The sequence below is a fragment of the Amblyomma americanum genome, chromosome 5 (assembly GCF_052857255.1).
Source record: "Amblyomma americanum isolate KBUSLIRL-KWMA chromosome 5, ASM5285725v1, whole genome shotgun sequence".
Lineage (NCBI taxonomy): Eukaryota > Metazoa > Arthropoda > Arachnida > Ixodida > Ixodidae > Amblyomma > Amblyomma americanum.
This window is the reverse complement of record NC_135501.1, coordinates 82701048-82709669: the sequence shown is the minus strand read 5'-3', so window position 1 is coordinate 82709669 and position 8622 is coordinate 82701048. Positions and strand designations below refer to the sequence as shown.

At 50.4% G+C, this 8622-nt stretch overlaps 4 non-coding genes across 4 annotated transcripts; all 4 read right to left on the bottom strand.

Moving 5' to 3' along the window:
* Positions 1 to 1437: 1437 nt before the first annotated feature.
* Positions 1438 to 1509, bottom strand: TRNAP-AGG (transfer RNA proline (anticodon AGG)). The gene has a single exon. It is a non-coding gene; the product is annotated as a tRNA-Pro (tRNA).
* Positions 1510 to 1576: 67 nt separating this feature from the next.
* On the bottom strand, positions 1577 to 1648 carry TRNAP-AGG (transfer RNA proline (anticodon AGG)). Its single transcript has one exon. It is a non-coding gene; the product is annotated as a tRNA-Pro (tRNA).
* A 204-nt stretch (positions 1649 to 1852) lies between these two features.
* Positions 1853 to 1924, bottom strand: TRNAP-AGG (transfer RNA proline (anticodon AGG)). The gene has a single exon. It is a non-coding gene; the product is annotated as a tRNA-Pro (tRNA).
* A 5655-nt stretch (positions 1925 to 7579) lies between these two features.
* On the bottom strand, positions 7580 to 7651 carry TRNAP-AGG (transfer RNA proline (anticodon AGG)). Its single transcript has one exon. It is a non-coding gene; the product is annotated as a tRNA-Pro (tRNA).
* Between the last annotated feature and the right edge of the window lie 971 nt (positions 7652 to 8622).

Sequence of the window (8622 nt, the reverse complement as noted above, 5' to 3'; positions counted from 1 at the left end):
CATCCGGTGCAGGCCCCTGAGCTTGCCACGGGCTGCCTTATCGCCGGCACGCTTGTCCGCTAAAAAGTTTGGTGTCGGTCTGAGGGAAGACCGTCGGGACTGAGCAGTTTTCGCTGGCGGCTCCTCACCACTGAAAGCGGCCGCCTTGTCCCCTTGGTTGCCGGTCAGGGCATGAGGGCGCTTGGCTAAGGCGGTGCCGCTCGCTGAACGGGCACAGCTCTGGTCCTGCTGTTTCTCGCTGTTCATTGGCTCGGCGTCCTTCGTTGCCGGGACGCTCTCCCCGTTTGTCGAAGTGTTCGCCTGACTCACGAGTAATTCTTGCTCTTCACCTTGCTTCCCCTCGTTGCCCTCTTCACTAGTGTCTCCGCTGGGAGGCCCCGAAATATCGGTCGTCCCTGCGGCCTGGCCAAATTCCTCGGCTCCTTTTGCCGCCTCCTCCGCCTCGACGACATCCATCAGAAGCTCTGGCGTATCGTCTCTCGATACCGCACCGGTAGCCACCGCGTATGTGGGAACACACTCACTATCGCCGTGGCCGTAACGCCTGCATTTAGAGCACCGGGGTACCTTGCATTGACGTCGAACGTGACCCGTTCCACGGCACTGTAGGCACTGCATAGGCCGCCCAGGCACCACAACAAGGACGAGCTCCCCGGCGACGCGTAACTGGTGTGGCGGGTCGTCAACCGTCATGCCGGGTTTCAGTTTCAGGAGAACGGTCCTGGCTGTAGGCCCCTTCTCCTTGACGCCTGAAACACGCCAGTGCTCCCGGGTCACCTCCGTTACGTTCCCAAATGCCGCAAGTGCCGTCCGAATGTCGTCGTCGGCTACATCGTGCAGCATCCAGTGCAGCCGTATTTTCACCTGTTGGTCGGCAGGACCGATGATAATGCAGCGCCGTCCTTTAACTTCCAGTTCCTTGAACGCTGCCAGCTTCGTTGCTTCGATACTGTTGAGCGTGACCGACCAAACATGGTTGACCTGATACGCCCCCAACGCCACAACATCGGGGAGCGCACCGGCGTTGGCTAGGGCGTCGCGAAAATCCTCGACCCTGTAGGGCCTAACTCGTACGTCGTCATGCAAAAAAAAAAACGGTGTTGAACACAACACGACCGGTAGGCAACGTAGGCAAAATAACTTCGTAGTCTTGGTCTTCTTTATCTTCAATCCTGTTTCCGCGGCCCGCAACGGTCGCTATCGCCGCTCCGCCGGAGCTCATGATCCTGCGTCGGCACCGAACGGTAGCCGGAAGTAGAATGAAACCAACGAGCCGAGCACTACGCCGTGTGTTGGCCATTTAGTGTCATGGGATGGCTAAAGAAAAAGAAGACGGGCTATGCGAGAATCATACCCCTAGACCAACGAGCCGAGGACGACGCCTTATGTTGGCCATTCAGTGTCATGGGATGCATTTGGTGGCTAAAGAAAAAAGACGGGCTCGTCCGGGATTTGAACCCTGAACCTCTCGCACCCTACGCGAGAATCATACCCCTAGACCAACGAGCCGAGGACGAAGCCTATGTTGGCCATTCAGTGTCATGGGATGCATTTGGTGGCTAAAGAAAAAAAAGACGGGCTCGTCCGGGATTTGAACCCGGGACCTCTCGCACCCTAAGCGAGAATCATACCCCTAGACCAACGAGCCGAGGACGACGCCTATGTTGGCCATACAGTGTCATGGGATGCATTTGGTGGCTAAAGAAAAAAGACGGGCTCGTCCGGGATTTGAGCCCTGGACCTCTCGCACCCTACGCGAGAATCATACCCCTAGACCAACGAGCCGAGGACGAAGCCTATGTTGGCCATTCAGTGTCATGGGATGCATTTGGTGGCTAAAGAAAAAAAAGACGGGCTCGTCCGGGATTTGAACCCGGGACCTCTCGCACCCTAAGCGAGAATCATACCCCTAGACCAACGAGCCGATTTTTTTTTTCTTTATTGCCGGTGAACAATACATACGCAGGAATAAAATGAACAATACATACGCAGGAATAAAAAACATTGGCCTAGACGATGGGTTAAAACATTTTCATATCAATCAATTCATCCATAACTGCCACCCAGTCCGGCGGCTGGGGTTGACTGCGGAGAACATCTCTCAGGAAAACTGCACTTTCTATAAAGTTTTCCCTCACTGGTTGCACATTTGCCTCTGCGTGCCTGGCCGCCATTCTCGTTTTCCAGATGCTGTGGAGGCCCAGTAGCATAAACCTGTCGTATGGAGCTTCCTCACTTTCTACAGGTAGAAACCGGATGCCGTAAGGAGTTACAGGTAGTTCTTTCTTTAATGTTCTTTGCAAGATGTCCCGGTGGAAAACCGGGTCGCGGCAGTCAATAAACACATGCTCGATGGTCCGGGGTTTTTTTTTTTTTTTGCAGAGTATGCAGTCGATGGTCCATGGGACAAAAATGCCTTTATCGTTTAGCCACGTTTTCACCGGAAGGGTACCAGCATGAAGTTTAAAGAAAAAGGATTTGACAGTCGGTCTTACCGGCATCTTCTTAACTCGCTTTAGCACATCTTTGCCTGGGCCTCCGCAGTAAAAGGATCGGTATAAGGGAGTAGGTATAAAGATATCTAGCAAATCTTTGTACAGTTTTTTCCTGGGTGCAGCACTTAGATACTATGTCGAAAAGTGAGCGCTCCAAGTGCGAAAGGCAGCCACAACTTCACGCCAAAAACCTGTTACAGCACGATTCGTGGCCGGGAAACTGGACACAACAAATTCCGGCAACACATTGCCTAAGCGCACCTGCAACATTGTGCGCAACAAAGGATCGGTTTGATCACGTAGAAACAAAAATCTTGAGACTTGTTTCAGAAACAAATTAGAAAGACCAAGGCCGCCCCTTTTGAGCGGAAGGAACAGATTAACTCGACTTGTTCGCTCCCAATTTGAGCTCCAAATAAAAACAGCAAACACTCTATGCAGCTTCTGCAGATTTGTTCGGGTAATGAGCACGAACTGCAATAAATACCAAATTCTGGCTATTAAAAATACATTGCACACACTTGCGCGCGCGAAAACAGAAAGGTCACGTCCTTTCCATCCATCCGCTTTTTTCCTTGCACTCTGCGCTATCTCACCCCACAATTCCGTACTGCTTTTATAGTGCTCCCAGGGTACCCCCAAGTACTTCGCAGGGGAGGTCATCCATTTCATGTTAGCAAACACGGCAGGTGTGCTGTCCCAATCACCGTGCCAAAAACCTATGCACTTATCCAAGTTAATTTTGGACTGTCTTTTTGCAATATTCCCCCGCAACTTTCACAACTTCTTTAACGCTTTCTTGATCAGCGCAAAAAACAGCAATATCATCAGCGTAAGCAAGCACATTTACTTGCGCCGACAGAAGAGTGAAACCGCAGATCCCATCATTGTGTAACAGTGATAACAGAAAAGGCTCAAGGTAGATCGCAAAGAGCAGACGCGAGAGCGGGCAACCCTGCCTGACCGAAGAACGCACTGGCACAGGTTCAGTCAGCTGTTTGTTCACTATAATACGGGTAGCACAGTTTTCGTACGCCATCTGTACACCTTGTATTATCACAGAGCCTACGTTGGCATATTCTAGAATGGCTAAAAGAATTTCGCGCGACACTCGATCGAAGGCATTTGCAAGGTCAAGCTGCGTCACGGCAACTCGGCCCCCGAAGGCATCGCAACATTCAAGAACAGTTCTAGCAATGTGCACGTTTGTTCCAATGGTGCGACCTTTAATACCGCACGTTTGCTGGGGCCCTACAAAGTCCTTTATAACCTTTTGCAGTCTGTTGGCACGAATCATCATAAACACTTTATAGTTAACGTTGGTTTGGCTTATCGGCCGATTAGCCCCAACGGAAAGCAGTTTAGCCCGGTGCTCACTCTTGGGTATTAAAACCACGTGTGCTGTTTTAAATGATGGTGGCATTTTCTTTGTTTTATAAATTTCAGTGAAGACGCAGTGGAGAGCTCGGGTGAGCTCGGCTTTGAACCTCTTATAAAAATCACTATCTAGGCCGTCAGGACCGGGAGATTTTCCGACACTCAGCTCTTCGATTGCTCTTCCCACTTCGCTTAGATTGGTACCTCCAGCCCTTGTTTTATTTCGTCTCTTAGCTTTGGCATACGGGACAAGCCGTCGCCGCCCAAGCAATTCCCGGTACTGCTCAACAAACGCAAACTGAATCACTTTGCTATCATTCGTTACCGCGTTTCTGTACCTGATTTGCCTTACTTATATCTGAGTCGCATACTTCTTTTCATCACTAAGCGAGCGTTCAGTAGGTACTTGGTCAAGCCAGAGACGTTCAGCACGGGCCCGTATCACGGCAGCTGTACTCTTGTCTTTTTCGATAATCTCAAGTTTACTTTGTGTATCACTTATTTCTTATATCTTCCCGGCTGGGAACTTTCCAGGCTTACGAGCAAGTTGCCAATGTAGTTCTTTTTCTATAACACGTTTATCGTGGCATATAATGCTTGCCCTTTGAATCGCGTTTATTTTCACTTGCTGTTTGAAATCTTCCCACCTAATTACCCAGTACCCAGACTCTGCTGATAGCAATGCTTTAATGCATTCATTAACTTTAATGCCATAGCGTTCATCCTCGAGTAACTGTGCGTTAAACTTCCACAGGTCCCACGAGAAACGAGATTTCTTGTCTTTTTTCCCCAGGGTAAACGTAACTAAGCTGTGGTCGGTAAATGACGTGTTTCACCTCGTAGCTGTTGCACAAAGGAATCAGATGAAGCGACACATACGCTCTGTCAAGTCTCGCGTGACTTTCACCCTGGAAGTGAGTAAAATGCGGCGCTACCGAAAGAACTTCAGCAACATTATCTAAACCATTTTCTTGCACAATCGAATTCAACAATTCCGCACCTTTGTCAAGAAGGAGTCTTTTTGTAATTCTATCCTCTGCTTTACACACGCAGTTAAAGTCACCCAAAAGCACAATTAACCGCTCACAGCACAGATATTGTTCAAGGCGCTCAAAAAAATCCTTGCGCTCGTTCTTGCTGTTAGTGGCATACACGCATATGACCCTCCATAGCAAATTGCAATAAAAAAAATAAACTACAACCAAACGGCCAGTTTGACACACACAGTTAAATTCTGCTCGACAATCCCCAGAGAATTCTTAATACATACAGCACAACCGCCCGATGTGCCAGAAGAATGGCACACACAAACATTGTAGCGTGCCGTAAAAGGCTGCACCATACGGTCCGCCTGTTCCTCTCTTTCGACTTTCGTCTCCTGTACGGCTATTATGTCTAGGTCATTATCAAGGAACAGCCGGCTTAGCTGGTACTGACGTTTCTTGGAAGCCAGTCCCCTGACAATAATTGTTGCAATGCGCAACGCTCTAAGAGGTTTAGAAACCATCTGGGTTAGGTACAGGAGCCATATGGTGCATACCTCGGGACACGAGGCGACGGTGCGGGTGACTTGCGTAGTCTAAGGTGCTCGCTGGGTGCGGTAGCGGTAATCCAACGTCTCTTGCAAAAGTGCCTCATGCGTATGGACTGGAAAATCAGCCTATGCAGTCCGTCAAGGAAAAAGGACATCTCACGTCCACAGGAACCACTCACAGCGCACTCACTTCAACTAAGGCGGCGGCTTAGCCGCCACTCGTTGATCGGCCTGTACATTCGGCCGCGGTTTAACACCAACAGCCTTCTGAGGTGGCTCGTCGCTTTCGCTCACTTCGGGCTCTTCATTCGCACTGTGCTCGTGCGGTCGCTTCCCTGCTTGGTTGCTGGTTGACGCATCTGACATTTCCATGCTGTCACCATGCTGGGAACGACGGGAGCTGACGCCCCACTGCTCAAGGCTTTGTCCGTTGGCGCCTTAACTTCTGCAGGCTGCGCTACCTGTTGCTGCCGCTTACTGTGGGGCTCCTCTACGCTTGTGGATGTTTCCGGAGGGGACACAGCTGTGGATTTCTCCTTCTCCACCCTGTCCCCTGCCTCTGCTGCAGCGTCTTCAGCGTCAGCCTCGTCCATGACAAGCTCGGACGAAATGTCAGTGTTGACTGGGACGGCAGCACTCGCGTACGTGCGTACGCAGCTGCATTCTTCGTGCCCGTAGCGACGACAGACGCCGCATCGTGGAACCTTGCACTCACGGCGAATGTGCCCAGTACCGTGGCAGCGCAGACACAGCGGAGCTCTGCCCGGTACAACCACGAGAGCCAACTCATCGCCAACCCTGACTTCGTGAGGGAGGTCTTCCAGCTTCACGCCAGGATTCATTTTCAATGAAACCAAGCGTGTCGTCGACCCCTTGCTGGCGACACCCTGGACGCGCCACCGCTCCTTGGTGACTTCGCTCACCTTGCCGTGCGGAGCAAAGGCTACCCTGACGTCGTCGTCGGGCACGTTGTGCAGCTGCCAGTGCAGCTTGACGCGGACGTCCTGGTTTGCCGGGTCGATGACGAGACAGCGGCGGTCCTTGACTTTCAGTTCTCCGGCAGAAAGAATTTTCGTCACCGCCTCAACACTCGCGAAAGTAACAGCCCATACATGGCTCATGCGATACGCCCCCAAGGCGATAACCTCGGGGAGCAGCATCAGCTGAGCCAGCGCATCCCTGAAATCTTCGACCCGATAAGGACGGGCCCGCACGTCAGCGTGCAAAAAAACTGTTTAACACAACACGTCCTGTAGGAAGGGTAGGCAGAATCACCTGATACTCTTCATCCGAGGCAAAAGCCCTGCTTCCGCGGCCAGACATGGCCGCTGTAGCTGCTCCAACGGAGCCCGTCATCGCACGTCCGTCACGCTCGGTGGCCGGAAGTCGAATCCTAGACCTACGATCCGAGGACGACGCCGTTTGTTGGCCATTTAGTTTCATGGAATGCATTTGGTGGCTAAAGAAAAAAAGACGGGCTCTCCAGGATTTGAACCCGGGACCTCTCGCACCCTAAGCGAGATTCATACCCCTAGACCAACGAGCCGAGGACGACGCCGTGTGTTGGCCATTTAGTCATGGAATGCATTTGGTGGCTAAAGAAAAAAAGACGGGCTCTCCAGGATTTGAACCCGGGACCTCTCGCACCCTAAGCGAGATTCATACCCCTAGACCAACGAGCCGAGGACGACGCCGTGTGTTGGCCATTTAGTTTCATGGAATGCATTTGGTGGCTAAAGAAAAAAAAAAGACGGGCTCGTCCGGGATTTCAACCCGGGACCTCTCGCACCCTAAGCGAGAATCATAACCCTAGACCAACGAGCCGAGGACGACGCCGTCTGTTCGCCATTTAGTTTCATGGAATGCATTTGGTGGCTAAAGAAAAAAAGACGGGCTCGTCCGGGATTTGAACCCGGGACCTCTCGCACCCTAAGCGAGAATCATAACCCTAGCCCAACGAGCCGAGGACGAACGCCGTGTGTTGGCCATTTAATTTCATGGAATGCATTTGGTGGCTAAAGAAAAAAAAGGACGGGCTCGTCCGGGATTTCAACCCGGGACCTCTCGCACCCTAAGCGAGAATCATAACCCTAGACCAACGAGCCGAGGACGACGCCGTGTGTTGGCCCTTTAGTTTCATGGAATGCATTTGGTGGCTAAAGAAAAAAAAGACGGGCTCGTCCGGGATTTGAACCCGGGACCTCTCGCACCCTAAGCGAGAATCATAACCCTAGACCAACGAGCCGAGGACGACGCCGTGTGTTGTTCAAGAAGAACAGCGCGAAAAGACAAGGACCACAGGATGATACACAAAGACAAGCGCTGACTTTCAACTAAACATTTATTGCTCGGAACGTGGTAATAAATACATCAGGCTCTAAGCAACAAAAAGAACAAATAGGAGTGATACACACTTGTCCACGCACACAAAAAATACCAAACAGATACAGCAGCATTACTTCCTTGCAGATAGAAATTCTAATTCTTTCTTTGACAAAGATAAGGAGGGACTACTGATACATGCGTCATTTAGCCGGGCGATTTCAGCAGCTTCAATGATTTCTCGAGTCAGCGTATTGGGGTGTCTACTTAACACTTTTGTTTGTTGGAAGACTGGTTGGCACGTTTTGCTTTCGCAGTCTCGGCAGTGGATGCCGAGGTGCCCTTTAACAGTATTATAAACAGTGTTATTATGTTCTCTTAGGCGCTCGTTCACACATCTGCCCGTCTGGCCAACATACTGTTTCCCGCACGAAAGTGGAATAGAATAAATGACACCTTCTTGGCATGCAACAAACTTATTTTCATTCTATATGGAACACTTTTTTGGCGTGAATTCATCATTAACTCGTTTACACAATTTCCCAAGCTTTTCGGGAGCCGAAAAAACAACTCTTACTTGAGCTCGGTTGCCTATCTTTTTTAGCTTATGGGAAAATTTATGAATGTAAGGAACAACTGTTGTTTTTTCTTTTTCCTTGGCAGACTCTCTCAGATCATTCTTGTTGTTTTTGCTTAAACTTGCGAGCATCGATTCAGAAACGGACACGAGCAGTTGCTTGGGATATCCTGCCTTTACAAGGCGATCAGTTTGCTGGTTGAAACTGTCTTGTTGAGCATGAATGCAAGATTTATTTAGAGCGTTGTAATAGCATGACTTAGCCACGGCACGTTTAACTAGCTTGGAATGCGACGATGCGAATGGAAGTAGAGGCT